The 17,591-nt window shown below is 41.6% G+C and overlaps 1 pseudogene; it reads left to right on the top strand.

The window, feature by feature from the left end:
- Positions 1–7,005: 7,005 nt before the first annotated feature.
- LOC110003033 (myosin-6 pseudogene) lies at positions 7,006–14,102 on the top strand (annotated as a pseudogene).
- The last annotated feature ends 3,489 nt before the right edge of the window (positions 14,103–17,591 follow it).

Raw genomic sequence — 17,591 nt, 5'->3', positions numbered from 1 at the left:
AAACAATAACCACAAGGAAACCTGAACTTTGAAATAAACAAAATACAAACTAAAGACTGAATCATGACACATCATGTAGACTATCAAATAATACAATCAGATCAAATATTAACTAAGAGCATTACTTTATATATAAACATCTTTTTTTTAATATATATTTTATTCATTTTTTAACATAACAAGCACAGAACAAGACAGCACAGATGTAACCAAATTACTGAATAAAAAAAAAATATATATATATATATATTTAAAAATAAAAATAATAAAAATAATAACATACATGGGTTGTAATAACATATATCATATCAGATACAATCTTATCTACCTACATTACATGTCAAAGGGAAAAAAACATGACTATGATGTATTTTTGAAGATAAAGTGTGGGCATCCTTTCTGCAATAAGCCAACCAGATCAGTGGGAAGATAATCTATAAAGGGTTGCCAAATATTATAAAATAAGTTGTTATTGCCCTTTAATTTAGCACTGAGGTGTTCCATAGGAAGAACCTTAAATGTTTCTCTGTACCACTGCGTGACTGATGGAGGCTTCTCCTGAATCCACTGAAACAGAATACATCGCCTCGCTAGGAGCAGAAGTTTACCCAATAGAACGAGCTGTCCTGTTGATAGAGAGAACTGTTGCGTAGGTGAGTTCAGGAGAAACAATGCTGGCTCTAGTTTTATTGTTCTGTGAAAAATTAAGCCAAGCTCCTGGGCAACATTTTTCCAATACCTGGATATTAAGGGACATTGCCAAACACAGTGATAGTAAGTTCCTACTTCTTTTTTACACTTCACACAGAGGGCGGAGCTCTGAGGACTCATTTTGTTTAAAAATTGTGGTGTTCGCTGAAGTCTATGTAATATTCTGTATTGACTCTCTTTGAGTCGATTACATGTAAAGATTTTCCTAGCTGAAACAAAGGTACCTGACCACGCCTCAGCGCTAAATTCAATCTCCAAGTCCCTTTCCCATAATTCCCTAGTTCTCTCAACCCTATCACAATTAATTGGATGAAATTTGTCATAAAAAAGTGAAATTAATTTTCTGTCGTTGAGCGCATTTAAATTAAAATTGAGAAGAAAACTTTCAGTTGAACTCAACAATGGTTGATCAGTGGGGATAATGAGATCTGATTGGACAAAATGTCTAACTTGGAGAAAACCAAAGAAGTGGCTGTTTGGTATTCTGTATTTGGTCTGGAGTTGATTGAATGACATAAAATCACCATTTTGAAATAAATCAGCCACAAATCTTAGACCCTTTGAATACCAGTCATTGAAAATACTTTTCCCTATACCTGGAGAGAAGGCTTTATTTTGAGTCAGAGGTTGTAATGCTGATGAAAAACCTCTCCGGCCAATGTGTTTAATAATATCTCTCCAGATTCTAAGCGTGCTAAACATGACAGCGTTGTTTTTAACATCTGCTGGCAGTTCACCAGCGTCAGTTGAGAGGAGACTGAAAGGAGAGAGAGGGGAACAGCACCATGAATCTGTTAGAGGCTCCCCTTGATGTATAAAATGGTTTAGCCAGCGTGATATTATCCTGCCGTGGCAGGCCCAATTGTAATATAGAAAGTTAGGAAGTGCTTGACCCCCCCTGTCTACTGGCAACTGTAAGGTCTTCATCTTTAGCCTAGATTTCTTGCCATGCCATATAAACTTTGAAAGAGATCTTTCGATATCCACAATAACTCTTCTATTGATCTTAAGTGGCAGCATTTGCATTGGGTACAACATCCTGGGGAGTACATTCATCTTAACCAAGCTTATTCTACCCATCCATGACAGAGGAAGATCAAACCATCTGCTGAGGTCATTTTTAACTGCTTTCAAAGTTGGAATGAAATTTGGGTTCTAATGGCCTCTGAGAGAGGCTCAAGCGCAAGTGCGAATAAAAGCGGCGAAAGGGGACAGCCCTGGCGTGTGCCTCTATTCAGAGGGAACATCTCAGACACTGAACCAGAACTCTTGCAGACGGAGATCTATAAAGGAGCTTAACCCATGTAGTGAAACTAGAACCCAAACCAAACCTGTTAAGAACATCAAATAGATACTCCCACTCCACCCGATCAAAAGCTTTTTCTGCATCCAATGAAGCAGCAAGAATCCTTTTTTTTGTATTTTGTGAAAATTGTATAACATTCAGTAGCCGACGGAGATTGGAGTGGGAGTACCTACCTTTTATAAACCCTGTCTGGTCCGACCCAACCAAGATGGGCAAGACCTCCTCCAGTCTTCGAGCCAGAAGCTTGGATAATATTTTGCTATCAACTCTGAGTAAGCTTATTGGTCTGTAAGAAGCACAGCTATCTGAGGGTTTATCTTTTTTTTTTAAATCAAGGAGATGTGGGCAAGATTTAGAGTTGGTGGAAGTGTTCCCCTTTCAAAAGATTCTATAAACATTTTAGTTAAAGGTCCAACCACCAACCTGGACATTTTTTTATAAAATTCAGGGCCGAACCCGTCAGGACCTGGGGCTTTTCCACTTTGTAGAGATTTAATAGTATCTAAAACTTCCTGTGTTGTGATTGGTCTGCATAGATCTTTTCTGTTTGTTTCAGAGTTGGGAGATTTATTTTATCAAAAAATTAAGTAAGTATTTTGACACTCAGAAGAGTAAAGGTTTTGGTAAAATGTTTTCATTATTTTACTTGTAACTTTGGTTTCAAAATGTTGTTTCCCCTTGAAATCTTTGAGTGATGGGATTACACAAGACCCTGCCCGGCCTTTTGCAAGACTGGCAAGGAGCCTGCCAGGTTTGTTTCCAGATTCAAATAATCTATGCTTAGCAAAAAAAATAGCTGATTCTACTTTTTGGGTTAGAAGTTGATCTAAGGCTTCTAATTTATTTAATACAGATACGGAGGAAGAGGCTTTAAAGACTCTATCCAAGGTTTTAATTTGCTGCTCAAGCTCTAACTGTTTTGCTAGTGTATTTTCCCTCTTTGCAGCTGTATAAGAAATGATGCCCCCCCTCAGGAAAGCCTTGCCTGTTTCCCATAAAGTAGATGCAGATACATCAGGCGATTCATTAGTGGAAATAAAAAGTTCCCATTGTTTTTCTAAGTATGTTACAAATTCAGGATCACTGAGAAGAGATGAATTTAGGCGCCAGTGTCTAGATAAAGGGTCATAATAAGGTGGTAGGAGTTCTATAGAAACTAATGAATGATCCGAAAGGACACATGCATCAATAGAGCAGGATTTAGTCCTGTCGAGTGTTGATCTTGAAACAAATAAATAGTCAATTCTTGAGAAAGACCGATGAGGGCGAGAGAAAAAAGTAAAATCTTTCTCTCGAGGATTATTGATTCTCCATGCATCAGATAAGCTTAGATCTAGACATAGATCCTTTGTGGCTTTTGCCATCCTGGATGGAGGTAAAGTTTTAGATGGACGGTGGTCCATTTCTGGAACCAATCCACAATTGAAATCTCCTCCTAATATAACAAAAGGGGGGCAAATAGAAGATATATCAGCCAGTAACTTTGAATAAAATGAGCTGTCAAAAGTATTGGGGGCATAAGCACTTCCCATGAGGACATGTTCTCCATATAAAAACCCAGTAATTACAACATACCTTCCTTCTGTATCGTGAATAACTTCTTCAAGTTTAAAACTCATATTTTTGTGGATGAGAATTGCCACCCCTCTACTTTTTGAGTTGAATGAGGAATAAAAGATTTGGCCGACCCAATCACGTTTTAACTTCAGGTGTTCAAGGTCTGTAAGGTGGGTCTCTTGTAATAGTGCCACTTGTACCTTGTCTTTTTTGAGCATAGAAAGAATTTTACGTCTCTTTACCACATTATTGATCCCTTTGACATTTAATGTGATAATTTTAATGTTACTCATTATGTAGCGTGTTTATCTGACAAGAAAAAATAAAATAAGACAATTTAACCTGATATATAACCCACTGTATGTAAAAAAAGATCAATTCAGTATCATTTGACATAGAAACTGTGCTGACATAAACATATCCATCACCTAAAGATGGAAGAACCAGAACCTTCTCCATGCTCAGAACACCATGCAAATATAAAGCCGGCATAAGATCATGAAGTGTATAAAGTAACAAAACAGAACAAAAACCAAAAGCTACCAGATGGGTGCTACTATAGGAGCACGTGCTGCCAGAAGGAGTCATCACCTCTGGAGGGGAGAAAGCAAAACAAAACAAAAATCCCTCCATATCCACTCCCGTCCCACAACATAAAGTTATTATGCCTGTTATATTTGGCATTTAATTACCATAAAGCTTCTATGGCCATAATATTTGAGAAATAAAAAGAGAAAGAAGAGGGCCCCTTGATTGTTATCAATATTTTAGCCAGACAAAAGAGAGACTGATTCACACCAAGAGACACACTTGGGAAAAACAAAATATAGTTTAGCCATGTCAGCACTTAGATTATTACAGTCTTATATTTAGGTAGAAGAGAGCTGTGGTTAACAAGTGACTACTGACCAGATTTATTCCAGTGTGTTGATAAAGTTATCTGCATCTCTCGGTGTTTCAAACTTGTGCTCTGCGCCGTTGTAGTTCACTGTCAGTGTAGCCGGGAAGCGCATGTTAAACCGTATGCCCTTGTGGATTAGGGCTCGACATACATTGTTAAATGCGCGTCGCCTCTCTCGAACCACAGACGATAAATCCTGGTGTATAAAGATCCGCTGTCCTTTGTATTCCAGGTTAGGCGTTGCGCTCACTGCTGCCATTATCCTCGGTTTATCCCTGGAGTTGTGCAGACGGATGATCACCGGGCGAGGGCGTGCGCCTCGCGGCCCCGAGCTCCGATGTGCCCGGTCAATTTTAACACGGCTTTTGGTACCGGGGCTCGCTTCTAGGTTGAGAACGGTGGGCAGCCAAGATTCAAAGAAGTCTATCGGGCGCTTCCCCTCCGTGCCCTCTTTCAAATTGAGTACACGGATATTATCCCACCTGTTCCGGTTTTCCATGTCATGTATGCCATCAGCCATCACCTTCACTTTCTTCTCTACATCGGCGAGTCTTGCCTCCAGACCGGCCACCGTGTCCTCCACATCCGATACTCTCTGTTCAGCCGCAGTAATGCGTTTGGACTGGCTTTCCAGGGTCGTGGAAATTTTTTCCAAAGTCTCAGAGAACTTAGAAAGTTTTTTTTCCATAACGTCGCTAAAGTTCTGAGTTACCTCGTGAATTAAAGCTGTGGCGACCATTGTTGGCAGGGTTTTGCCTCCTTCGTGCGCAGTGCTCGTTTGGCTAGCAGTTGTAGCAGCTGTTGACTTGCGTGGTTGAATTTTCGTCTGTTTCGACATCTCTTGTCACTTAAGGGTGTACCTTTCTTCTCGTTACAAGTTGTTACAACACTGTGTTGACATAATAAGCTAAACTGGATACATTAGACCGTATCAAATATAATTAAAATAGAGTGGGAGCGGAAGCTCGGTGAAAACACGTCCTCTAGCCAACCATCGTCACGTGACCCCATATATAAACATCTTTAATTGGCTTTTTCAAACATGTGACTCAGCACTGAGTCATCCAGAAGTCTGACATGAAGGACATTCCTGAAATAAAAATGATTATTTTAGTAAGAAAGAGGATTTAATGTCAAAATCTAAAAGGATTTTATGATATTTTCATCTGTTTGCAGAGACCACCGGGATGTTTTTCTCTCATAGCTGTGGGTTTGATTAAAAGAACTTGCACGTTTAGATTTTAAAGTAATCCTTCAGGACTCGTTTTCTTTACTCACAAACAGTTATTGTGTTTTAAGGTTTGATTGTTCTGGCCGTCAGGAGGTTTAAAGCAACAGCAGGCTGAAGGATGGTCCACATGAGATAAACTTCAGATTAAAGTCTATCTGGTTTCTATTTGCAGAGCTGATGAGTCCACACTGTCACAGACAAAGAGACACACACACTTCAGACCGTCACTCACACACACTCTTCATATCTGACTTTCAGAGTCCCTCTCAAACTCAGCCTGTGAAGTGTTCTCCACGTCTGCTGCTTCAGTTTATACTCGGATAAATAACTTCATGACGAAAGTTCAGAGGGATGTCAGTGTCTGTTTCCAGAGCGGAGGATCTCGAGATGTGACATGTTACAAACTGAGACTTAAAGTTGTGAAAGTTTGAACAAATCTATCTGATCATTAAGGAAACATGCTATGTTGAAGTGCTGGCTTCTCTGACAACAATGCAGAAGCCAGTATGTCCTCCTAACTTTAGATTCTGCTCCTGAATGCTCTGGATTTGTTTGGACCAGAGAAGGTAGGCGCTTTAAAGACACCCCCCCACACGGCCGTTTTGGACGCCCCTCGGTTTGTCAGATATGAGAGCAGTTATCAGGTCAACAGGTGTTGCAGCGATGGAAGCGGTCAAGAGAAGTGGTTCAGATAGAAGTGATTGTACCCGACCTAAAAAGCCTCTGCATGTTTCTAATAAGCTCCACGAGCAGAAACGTGCTCAAACTAGGATCAATATTGGAGATGCTTTCCTGAAGTAAAACACTAAGACTTGTTGTTATGAAACTACTTCTGTTGATCTTTTAATTAAATATATTTTGATACATTTTTACACCTGTACACTTCAAACATTTAAATTCCCGGTGGGATCCATTTAAAGACTGATCTCTTCCTCACCTTTCCACACAACAAACTCAGATATGACAAAATCTAAAATATGACCAAATAATAATGTTTAAAATAAGTGCATAGGATTGGTTTTGTTTTTTGGAGAACCTGCAGAAGCTGTGGAAGCTGAGTGGAGTCTAAATGGAGCAGTGTCGGGACGTCCTATCAGAAGAGATAAGCAGTGAAACACTCCTTTGCCTAAAATGGACTTTAACAGTCAAAGGTCCTGAATTTGCCCTCATGCTGCTTTCTCAGTATCAGTGTTTTGTCTTTTCAACAGCTCTCTCCTAATTTGGTCCTCGGGGCGTCCTTATAAATGCTCTCCTGCTGTGAGTCTGCAGTTCTGCTTCAGATTCCCAAAGAGTAAAGACTCTTCTCAGACCGATCCCTCTGCTGCCTGCTGTGAACCTCCACCCTCCACCATGGGTGACGTTTTGATGGCCGAGTTCGGGAAGGCGGCTCCTTTCCTGAGGAAGTCGGATAAGGAGCGCCTGGAGGCCCAGACCAGACCTTTTGACATTAAGGTCGAATGCTTTGTAGTGGACGACAAGGTTGAATACATGAAGGGACAAGTCCAAAGCAAAGATGGAGGGATGCTGACAGTCAAGAAGGAGGATGGGACAACGGTAACTGTGAAAGACTCTGATATCCACCCGCAGAACCCGCCAAAATTCGATAAAATCGAGGACATGGCAATGTTCACGTTCCTCCATGAGCCCGCCGTGCTGTTTAACCTCAAAGAGCGTTACGCCGCGTGGATGATCTACACCTACTCTGGGCTTTTCTGTGTCACTGTCAACCCCTACAAGTGGCTTCCTGTGTACGATGCCGAGGTGGTTTCAGCTTACAGGGGGAAGAAGAGAAGCGAGGCCCCCCCTCACATCTTCTCCATCTCTGATAACGCCTACCAGTACATGCTGACCGACCGGGAGAACCAGTCCGTCCTCATCACCGGAGAATCCGGAGCGGGGAAGACGGTGAACACCAAGAGGGTCATCCAGTACTTTGCCAGCATCGCTGCAGTCAGCGGAGTCAAAAAAGACCCCAGCAAGGGGACACTGGAGGATCAAATCATCCAGGCCAACCCCGCCCTGGAGGCTTTCGGCAACGCCAAAACGCTGAGAAACGACAACTCATCACGTTTTGGAAAATTCATCCGAATCCACTTTGGTACGAGCGGCAAGCTGTCGTCTGCTGACGTTGAGACGTATCTACTGGAGAAGTCGCGGGTCACCTTTCAACTCAAGGCCGAGAGAAACTACCACATCTTCTACCAGATCCTGTCCAATCAGAAGCCAGAGCTGCTGGACATGCTGCTGATCACCAACAACCCATACGACTACTCCTACATCTCCCAAGGAGAGGTGACGGTCGCCTCCATCAACGACTCCGAGGAGCTGATGGCCACCGACAGCGCCTTTGATGTGCTCGGCTTCACTCATGAGGAGAAGATGGGCGTCTATAAACTGACGGGCGCCATCATGCACTACGGCAACATGAGGTTCAAACAGAAGCAGCGTGAGGAGCAGGCGGAGCCAGATGGGACGGAGGCTGCAGATAAAACAGCTTACCTAATGGGGCTGAACTCTGCTGACGTCATCAAAGGGCTGTGCCATCCCAGAGTCAAGGTGGGAAATGAATACGTCACCAAAGGCCAAAGTGTGGACCAGGTCTACTACTCCCTCGGCGCTCTGGCTAAGTCAGTGTACGAGAAGATGTTCAACTGGATGGTGGTGAGAATCAACCAATCCCTGGACACCAAACAGCATCGTCAGTACTTCATAGGGGTTTTGGACATCGCTGGATTTGAGATCTTTGATTTCAACACTTTTGAGCAGCTGTGCATCAACTACACAAACGAGAAACTGCAACAGTTCTTCAACCACCACATGTTCGTCCTGGAGCAGGAAGAGTACAAAAAGGAAGGGATCGATTGGGAGTTCATTGATTTTGGGATGGACTTACAGGCTTGTATTGATCTCATTGAGAAGCCGCTGGGGATCCTGTCAATTCTAGAAGAAGAATGCATGTTTCCAAAAGCCAGTGACCAGACCTTCAAGTCCAAGCTCTATGATAACCATCTGGGAAAGAACAAGATGTTCGAGAAGCCGAGGGCTGCAAAGGGGAAAGCAGAGGCTCATTTTGCCCTGGTTCATTATGCTGGCACAGTGGACTACAACATTGGCAACTGGTTAGTCAAAAACAAAGATCCCCTCAATGAAACTGTGGTTGGTCTTTACCAGAAATCATCCCTGAAGCTTCTGAGCATGCTGTTTTCAAGCTATTCAGCGACTGACAGCGGTGACAAGGGCGGCAAAGGAGCAAAGAAGAAAGGTTCTTCATTCCAGACCGTGTCGGCACTTCACAGGGAAAACCTTAACAAGCTGATGAACAACCTGAAGACCACACATCCCCACTTTGTGCGCTGTCTGATTCCTAATGAGAGGAAGACTCCAGGGGCCATGGACAACTGCCTTGTGATGCACCAGCTGCGCTGTAACGGCGTCCTGGAAGGCATCAGAATCTGCAGGAAGGGTTTCCCAAACAGAGTGCACTATGGCGACTTCAAACAACGGTACAGGATTTTGAATGCCTCTGCCATCCCTGAAGGCCAGTTCCTCGACTGCAAGAAGAGTGCAGAAAAGCTGCTGGGATCACTGGACATCGACCACACTCAGTACAAGTTTGGCCACACCAAAGTCTTCTTTAAAGCCGGTCTGCTGGGGACGCTGGAAGAGATGCGAGATGAGCAACTCTCTCGCATCATCACCAGGATCCAGGCTAATGCCCGAGCGATCCTGATGAGGGCCCAGTTTGCACAGCTTGTTGAGCGCAGAGACGCCCTAATGGTCATCCAGTGGAACCTGCGCTCTTTTCTGGGTGTTAAGAACTGGCCATGGATGAAGCTCTTCTTCAAGATCAAACCGCTTCTGAAGAGCGCCGAGTCCGAGAAGGAGATGGCAAACATCAAGGATGAGTTCAACAAGCTGAAAGAAGCCCTGGAGAAATCTGAAGCAAGACGAAAGGAACTAGAAGAGAAAATAGTGAGTGTCCTCCAAGAGAAGAACGACCTGACTCTGCAGATTCAGTCTGAACAGGATACACTAACAGATGCTGAAGAACGCTGTGAACAGCTCATAAAGAGTAAGATACAACTGGAGGCCAAGCTGAAGGAGCTGACAGAAAGAATGGAAGATGAGGAGGAGCTGAATGCAGATCTGACAGCTAAGAAACGAAAGCTGGAAGATGAATGCTCCGAGCTAAAGAAAGATATAGATGATCTGGAGCTGACTTTGGCCAAGGTGGAGAAAGAGAAACATGCCACTGAGAATAAGGTTAAAAACCTGATGGAGGAGATGGCGTCCCAGGATGAAAACATCATGAAGCTCACCAAAGAGAAGAAGTCACTGCAGGAGGCTCATCAGCAGGCACTTGATGACCTTCAGAGTGAAGAAGATAAGGTCAACAGTTTGACCAAAGCCAAAACCAAGCTTGAGCAGCAGGTGGATGATCTGGAAGGCTCGTTGGAGCAAGAGAAGAAAGTCAGGATGGACCTTGAGCGCTCAAAGAGAAAGCTTGAAGGAGACCTGAAACTGAATCAGGAGAGTTTGATGGACATAGAAAATGACAAGCAGCAGCTGGAAGAAAAGTTTAAGAAAAAAGATTTTGAGATAGTCCAAATAACGTTAAGACTGGAAGATGAGCAGGTCTCTTCAGTTCAGCTCCAGAAGAAGCTGAAAGAAAACCAGGCGAGAATCGAGGAGCTGGAAGAGGAGCTGGATGCTGAGCGCGCCGCCCGGGCCAAAGTCGAGAAGCAGCGCTCCGATCTTTCCCGAGAGCTGGAGGACATCAGCGAGCGCCTGGAGGAGGCGGGTGGGGCGACGTCCGCCCAGGTGGAGATGAATAAAAAGAGAGATGCTGAATTTCAGAAGCTGCGTAGGGAGCTGGAAGAGTCTACCCTTCACCATGAGTCCACGGCTGCCACCTTGAGGAAGAAACATGCCGACAGTGTTGCCGAACTCGGTGAACAGATCGACAACCTGCAGCGTGTGAAGCAGAAGCTAGAGAAAGAAAAGAGTGAGCTGAAGCTGGAGCTGGATGATTTGTCTTCTAACATGGAGAGCGTGGTGAAGGCTAAGTCAAACATCGAGAAGATGTGCCGCTCAATGGAAGACAACATGAACGAGTACAAGAGTAAACATGAGGAATCTCAGAGAGCCATCCACGACCTGACCACCCAGAGGGCCAAGCTGCTCACTGAGAATGGTGAGTTTGGACGTCAGCTTGAGGAGAAGGAGTGTCTGATATCACAGCTGACCAGGATGAAGACCTCGTACAATCAGCAAGTGGAAGATCTACGCAGACAGCTGGAGGAAGAAGTCAAAGCCAAGAACGCCCTCGCCCACGCTGTGCAATCTGCGCGTCACGACTGTGATCTGCTTCGAGAGCAGTTTGAAGAGGAACAGGAGGCCAAGGCTGAGCTGCAGAGAGCTCTGTCCAAATCCAACACTGAGGTCTCGGCATGGAGGACAAAGTATGAAACGGATGGAATCCAGAGAACGGAGGAGCTGGAGGAAGCAAAGAAGAAGCTGGTTCAAAGACTGCAGGACGCCGAGGAGGCCATTGAGGCTGTGAATGCAAAGTGTTCATCACTTGAGAAAACCAAGCATCGCCTCCAGAATGAGATTGAAGACCTCATGCTGGACCTGGAGAGATCCAATGCAGCGTCTGCAGTGCTGGACAAAAAGCAAAGGGCCTTTGACAAAGTCATGGCGGAGTGGAAGCAGAAGTTTGAGGAGTCACAGTGTGAGCTGGAGGGCTCTCAGAAAGAAGCCCGGTCTCTAAGCACTGAACTCTTCAAACTGAGGAATGCCTACGAGGAGTGTCTGGATCAACTTGAGACGATGAAAAGAGAAAACAAGAACCTCCAGGAGGAGATCTCTGACCTCACTGACCAGCTGGGGGAGGGCGGGAGGAGTGCTCATGAGCTGGAGAAGATCCGCAAGCAGCTGGAGCAGGAAAAGGCTGAGCTCCAATCAGCACTGGAGGAGGCAGAAGGATCTCTAGAGCATGAAGAGAGCAAGATCCTGCGAGCCCAGCTGGAATTCAACCAAGTAAAAGCTGACATGGAGCGCAAAGTGGCTGAGAAAGACGAGGAAATGGAGCAGGCCAAGAGGAACTACCAACGCATGCTCGAGTCTCTTCAGTCCTCTCTGGAGTCTGAAACCAGGAGTCGAAACGAGGCGATGAGAGTGAAGAAGAAGATGGAAGGTGACCTCAATGAGATGGAGATCCAGCTCAGCCAAGCTAACCGGCAGGCAGCTGACGCCCAGAAACAGCTGAAGACACTCCAGGCGTTCCTAAAGGACTCACAGCTCCAGCTCGATGATGCACAGCACGGCAACGACGACCTGCGAGAGAACATCGCTCTCCTTGAACGCCGACACAACCTGATCCAGGCGGAGCTGGAGGAAGTGAGGGCGGCCCTCGAGCAGACTGAGAGGAGCCGCAAACTGGCTGAACAGGAGCTCACCGACGCCACGGAGCGCATGCAGCTCCTGCACTCCCAGAACACCGGCCTCATCAACAGCAAGAAGAAGCATGAAGTGGACCTCCTGCACATGCAGACCGAGATGGAGGAGGCCATCCAGGAGAACCGCAATGCAGAGGAGAAGGCGAAGAAAGCCATCACGGACGCAGCCATGATGGCCGAGGAGCTGAAGAAGGAGCAGGACACCAGCGCCCATTTGGAGCGCATGAAGAAGAACATGGAGCAGACCATCAAAGACCTGCAGCACCGTCTGGACGAGGCCGAGCAGGTCGCCATGAAGGGCGGCAAGAAGCAGCTCCAAAAACTGGAGGCTCGCATCAGAGAGCTGGAGAACGAGCTGGAGGCCGAACAGAAGAGAGGAACTGAGTCTGTCAAGGGCGTCCGCAAGTACGAACGCCGCGTCAAAGAGCTCACCTACCAGACCGAAGAAGACCGCAAGAACATGGCCCGCATCCAGGACCTGGTGGACAAGCTGCAGCTGAAGGTCAAGTCCTACAAGCGTGCGGCAGAGGAGGCCGAGGAGGCGGCCAATGGCAACATGGCCAAACTGCGCAAACTACAGCACGAGCTGGAGGAGGCGGAGGAGAGGGCCGACATCGCCGAGTCGCAGGTCAACAAGATGAGGGCGAAGACCAGAGACGGATCGTCCAAGAAGGGCCTGGATGAGTGAGGAGATCCTGCAGAGTCCGCATCACAGGTGAGTAGAACCATGTACCCTGCTGCCCGACTGGAAACACCACGAGAGTCACTGATCTGAAGGTTTTAAAGTTGTTGGGTTTTTTTGTTGTTGTTTGGGCTCTTTGTGCATTTAATGTAGAGATAGGACAGTGGATAGAATCAGAAATCAGGGAGAGAGAGAGTAGGGAATGACATGCAGGAAAGGAGCCACAGGTCGGATTCAAACCTGGGCCGCCCGCTTGAGCATCGCCATGGGGTCTATGGAGAATTCTCCTATGGGATGTTTTCATTGGATTTTGGATCATTGCAGAAAATAATCTCTGTGGTAAACACACGTTTCTGAAGTGTAGGCGTTTTGTTCAGCAGGATAATCTTCACAGATGAACGCCATCTTTATGATGTTTGAAGAGTTAATGCGGCCGACAGAAGTAAAAAGCTAACGTTATGCTACAAGCTAACGACACCACGGTGGGATGGTTGTGACATCACTAGCGTTATGCTTCAGACGATCTCCGATAAACTAATCCACGTAGCTTAATAAATAGTTTACTAACATAATATTCACCTGAACCTAAAGATTAAACCTACAGGAGACATCTCCGACTAGTGAGAGAGTTCCCGCCCTCTGTGTCCGGCGTGATGACCTTTAATGTCCCCGACGACCACTGTAGTCACATTTAGCCGCTTGTTAGCAACCGCCTTTTTAAAGACGAGTAAAAACTTCAAACTTCACAGGTGGAGGTATTACCTAACGTAGTTTATGTGCTCTAACAAAACACCAACATCTCTTCAGCTTGTGTTAACCACAGACCTTATTTCAGGAGTCTAACCACAAACACATTCAACATCCACGTTGACTTTTAGACGTTAGACCCCATGGCGCTCAAATGCTAACTTACTTCCTGGTTTTAGGACTCATTCCTGTGGCGCTCTATAAAGATGTTTTCAACGACAATAATGTTTATATTTATTTAGTGTTTCTGTTTTGATTCACAGGAGTTCCTGGTCCTGGAGGGTCCTGGAGGGTCCTGGAGGGTCCTGGAGGGATGCAGAGAGAAGCTGAAACTGTTTTTCTTTGACTTTTAGAGATTTTATTGTATTTGAAGTGTTAAAGGCGCAGTATGTAACGCTGACCCCTAGTGGTTAAAATGAGTACTGCAGTCTAAATTCTAAACATTATAGAGAGCTGTATGTATGTATAGATCTGAAGTGTTTTTAATTCTAAACATTATAGAGAGCTGTATGTATGTATGGATCTGAAGTGTTTTTAATTCTAAACATTATAGAGAGCTGTATGTATGTATAGATCTGAAGTGTTTTTAATTCTAAACATTATAGAGAGCTGTATGTATGTATGTATGGATCTGAAGTGTTTTTAATTCTAAACATTATAGAGAGCTGTATGTATGTATGGATCTGAAGTGTTTTTAATTCTAAACATTATAGAGAGCTGTATGTATGTATAGATCTGAAGTGTTTTTAATTCTAAACATTATAGAGAGCTGTATGTATGTATGTATGGATCTGAAGTGTTTTTAATTCTAAACATTATAGAGAGCTGTATGTATGTATGGATCTGAAGTGTTTTTAATTCTAAACATTATAGAGAGCTGTATGTATGTATGTATGGATCTGAAGTGTTTTTAATTCTAAACATTATAGAGAGCTGTATGTATGTATGGATCTGAAGTGTTTTTAATTCTAAACATTATAGAGAGCTGTATGTATGTATGTATAGATCTGAAGTGTTTTTAATTCTAAACATTATAGAGAGCTGTATGTATGTATGTATGGATCTGAAGTGTTTTTAATTCTAAACATTATAGAGAGCTGTATGTATGTATGTATAGATCTGAAGTGTTTTTAATTCTAAACATTATAGAGAGCTGTATGTATGTATGGATCTGAAGTGTTTTTAATTCTAAACATTATAGAGAGCTGTATGTATGTATAGATCTGAAGTGTTTTTAATTCTAAACATTATAGAGAGCTGTATGTATGTATGGATCTGAAGTGTTTTTAATTCTAAACATTATAGAGAGCTGTATGTATGTATAGATCTGAAGTGTTTTTAATTCTAAACATTATAGAGAGCTGTATGTATGTATAGATCTGAAGTGTTTTTAATTCTAAACATTATAGAGAGCTGTATGTATGTATGTATAGATCTGAAGTGTTTTTAATTCTAAACATTATAGAGAGCTGTATGTATGTATGTATAGATCTGAAGTGTTTTTAATTCTAAACATTATAGAGAGCTGTATGTATGTATAGATCTGAAGTGTTTTTAATTCTAAACATTATAGAGAGCTGTATGTATGTATGTATAGATCTGAAGTGTTTTTAATTCTAAACATTATAGAGAGCTGTATGTATGTATGTATGGATCTGAAGTGTTTTTAATTCTAAACATTATAGAGAGCTGTATGTATGTATAGATCTGAAGTGTTTTTAATTCTAAACATTATAGAGAGCTGTATGTATGTATGTATGGATCTGAAGTGTTTTTAATTCTAAACATTATAGAGAGCTGTATGTATGTATGTATAGATCTGAAGTGTTTTTAATTCTAAACATTATAGAGAGCTGTATGTATGTATGGATCTGAAGTGTTTTTAATTCTAAACATTGTAGAGAGCTGTATGTATGTATAGATCTGAAGTGTTTTTAATTCTAAACATTATAGAGAGCTGTATGTATAGATCTGAAGTGTTTTTAATTCTAAACATTATAGAGAGCTGTATGTATGTATGTATGGATCTGAAGTGTTTTTAATTCTAAACATTATAGAGAGCTGTATGTATGTATGGATCTGAAGTGTTTTTAATTCTAAACATTATAGAGAGCTGTATGTATGTATGTATGGATCTGAAGTGTTTTTAATTCTAAACATTATAGAGAGCTGTATGTATGTATGGATCTGAAGTGTTTTTAATTCTAAACATTATAGAGAGCTGTATGTATGTATGTATAGATCTGAAGTGTTTTTAATTCTAAACATTATAGAGAGCTGTATGTATGTATGTATGGATCTGAAGTGTTTTTAATTCTAAACATTATAGAGAGCTGTATGTATGTATGTATAGATCTGAAGTGTTTTTAATTCTAAACATTATAGAGAGCTGTATGTATGTATGGATCTGAAGTGTTTTTAATTCTAAACATTATAGAGAGCTGTATGTATGTATGTATAGATCTGAAGTGTTTTTAATTCTAAACATTATAGAGAGCTGTATGTATGTATGTATAGATCTGAAGTGTTTTTAATTCTAAACATTATAGAGAGCTGTATGTATGTATGTATAGATCTGAAGTGTTTTTAATTCTAAACATTATAGAGAGCTGTATGTATGTATAGATCTGAAGTGTTTTTAATTCTAAACATTATAGAGAGCTGTATGTATGTATGTATAGATCTGAAGTGTTTTTAATTCTAAACATTATAGAGAGCTGTATGTATGTATAGATCTGAAGTGTTTTTAATTCTAAACATTATAGAGAGCTGTATGTATGTATGTATGGATCTGAAGTGTTTTTAATTCTAAACATTATAGAGAGCTGTATGTATGTATAGATCTGAAGTGTTTTTAATTCTAAACATTATAGAGAGCTGTATGTATGTATGTATAGATCTGAAGTGTTTTTAATTCTAAACATTATAGAGAGCTGTATGTATGTATGGATCTGAAGTGTTTTTAATTCTAAACATTGTAGAGAGCTGTATGTATGTATAGATCTGAAGTGTTTTTAATTCTAAACATTATAGAGAGCTGTATGTATAGATCTGAAGTGTTTTTAATTCTAAACATTATAGAGAGCTGTATGTATGTATGGATCTGAAGTGTTTTTAATTCTAAACATTATAGAGAGCTGTATGTATGTATGTATAGATCTGAAGTGTTTTTAATTCTAAACATTATAGAGAGCTGTATGTATGTATAGATCTGAAGTGTTTTTAATTCTAAACATTATAGAGAGCTGTATGTTTGTATGTATAGATCTGAAGTGTTTTTAATTCTAAACATTATAGAGAGCTGTATGTATGTATGTATAGATTTGAAGTGTTTTTAATTCTAAACATTATAGAGAGCTGTATGTATGTATGTATAGATCTGAAGTGTTTTTAATTCTAAACATTATAGAGAGCTGTATGTATGTATGTATAGATCTGAAGTGTTTTTAATTCTAAACATTATAGAGAGCTGTATGTATGTATGTATAGATTTGAAGTGTTTTTAATTCTAAACATTATAGAGAGCTGTATGTATGTATGTATAGATCTGAAGTGTTTTTAATTCTAAACATTATAGAGAGCTGTATGTATGTATGTATGGATCTGAAGTGTTTTTAATTCTAAACATTATAGAGAGCTGTATGTATGTATAGATCTGAAGTGTTTTTAATTCTAAACATTATAGAGAGCTGTATGTATGTATAGATCTGAAGTGTTTTTAATTCTAAACATTATAGAGAGCTGTATGTATGTATGTATAGATCTGAAGTGTTTTTAATTCTAAACATTATAGAGAGCTGTATGTATGTATAGATCTGAAGTGTTTTTAATTCTAAACATTATAGAGAGCTGTATGTATGTATGGATCTGAAGTGTTTTTAATTCTAAACATTATAGAGAGCTGTATGTATGTATGTATAGATTTGAAGTGTTTTTAATTCTAAACATTATAGAGAGCTGTATGTATGTATAGATCTGAAGTGTTTTTAATTCTA

This window comes from Labrus bergylta, chromosome 15 (genome assembly GCF_963930695.1).
Source record: "Labrus bergylta chromosome 15, fLabBer1.1, whole genome shotgun sequence".
Classification (NCBI taxonomy): Eukaryota; Metazoa; Chordata; class Actinopteri; order Labriformes; family Labridae; genus Labrus; species Labrus bergylta.
The sequence above is the reverse complement of the archived record's forward strand: the minus strand, read 5'-3'. Positions and strand labels throughout refer to the sequence as shown.